Here is a 1,870-nt window from a genome sequence, read left to right as displayed (position 1 = left end):
GGACTACAGGTGTGCACCACCACACTTGGTTAGTTTTTATATTTTTTTGTAGAAATGGGGTTTCACCATGTTGACCAAGCTGGTCTTAAACTCCTGGGCTCAAGCAATCCACCTGCCTGGGCCTCCCAAAGTGCTGGGCTGGGATTACAGGCATGAGCCACCACCCCGACCATGTGAGCAGGTGTTGAACGAATAAAGGAATAGTAATTGCTGGTTGACTTGGTCATTTTGAACCCCTGGGTCTCTGGAAACTTGTGAGCCATCTGAGGGCAGCTCTATCCACCTATGGGCTGATTTTCACCCCTGGGGACAGAAGCTAGACAGTGGGATTAGTAATGGTTAGAGGGTACCTAAAAGGATGGGAAGATGCAGGCCAGAATGGGAATTAGAGGTGACCTGGGAGGTCAGCACTACAGGGTACAGGAATGACTATCAAATTTTCTCCATCAGAGGGTTCTACCCATCCTTCGAGGTGTCTTTTCCTAGAAGCCTTCCCTGACCACTTCATTCTCTTGTTCAATAATTCCTGGGGCATGAGAAGCTACAGTTCAGCCCCTGTGAGCTGAGTGTACCCTGTGACCACATGTGACATGAGCTGACCATCCCTGCAGCATCAAAGCATTTCTAAAGAGCTTGCCAATACATTAGCTCACTTAACCATCTTAACAGCCCTTGGACGGAGGAGTTATGTGTTTATCACCTCAGTTCTAAGGTCCAGGGAAGTTTGAATGTCTCGCTCACAGGAGCATTGGCTTAGACTCAAGTTTAGGCTCCCTGGTTCCAAATCACATACATTCTGTTCATTACAGCACTTTACCTGAGGTTGGGGCTGCCCCTGGGTTCTGCATGCTTACTTAAAATTCTAAGTTTCCTAGCAGCCAAAGTAAAAAGGGAAACCTGATGACTTACATGGCCCTGCCTTGTCTGAAACAAAGAAACCTATCAGTTCATCTGGAGTTTCAGACTGTATCCGGTACTTACTTCCAGCAGGATTGATTTTATAGATTCTATGTGACATCCTCACCCGTTGATTGGCAGGAAGGTTACAGAAACTCTTCCCAAACAACAAGGTATTATGTTGATCCCATTAGAGGCTATAGGCATGATATTAGTGAGAACTTGGGGTGGAATTTCCCAGGGAAATCGCACTAAGAGATTCCGGGTGATTGCCTCCTGCCTTCTTCTTTTCCTTTTTTTTTTTTTTTTTAATAGAGATGGGATCTCCCTCTATTGTCCAGGTTGGTCTCGTACTCCTGAGCTCAAGGAATCCTGCTGCCTCAGCCTCCCAAAATGCTGGGATTACAGGCATGAGCCACCGAACCCAGCCAAGTTTCCTGGCATCTAACTTGATCCAGGGTGGAGCTGAGACATCAGGGGAGCCAGCATGTGAAGTGGAAGTGTTGAAGAGTGCTGGAGCCACAGAGAGCAAGGTTCAAATCTTGGCCCTACTGCCAACTGTCCTTAGGCAAGTTACTTAATTTCTTTGAGTCTCATTTTCCCCACGTGTAAGATGGGAACGAGAATGCATTCTCACGTCATTATTGTGGGGAGTCATTCAATCATTCATTCAGTAAAAATGTAGAGCCCGCCTTCGTCAGGCTCTGTGCCTAGGCACTGGCAACATGATGACAGACAAGGATGGCAAAGGACCTGCCCCCATTAAGCTTACGTTCTAGAGACAGCCATAGATCATAATAAACAAATAATTAAATAAGAAACTGTCAGCCGGGCACAGTGGCTCATGCCTGTAATCCCAGCACTTTGGGAGGCCGAGGCGGGTGGATCACAAGGTCAGGAGTTCGAGACCAGCCTGACCAATATGGTGAAACCCCATCTCTACTAAAAATACAAAAATTAGCCAGGCGTGGTG

Source organism: Colobus angolensis, unplaced genomic scaffold (assembly GCF_000951035.1).
Source record: "Colobus angolensis palliatus isolate OR3802 unplaced genomic scaffold, Cang.pa_1.0 Scaffold187, whole genome shotgun sequence".
Classification (NCBI taxonomy): domain Eukaryota; kingdom Metazoa; phylum Chordata; class Mammalia; order Primates; family Cercopithecidae; genus Colobus; species Colobus angolensis.
Note: the sequence above shows the minus strand (reverse complement) of the source record.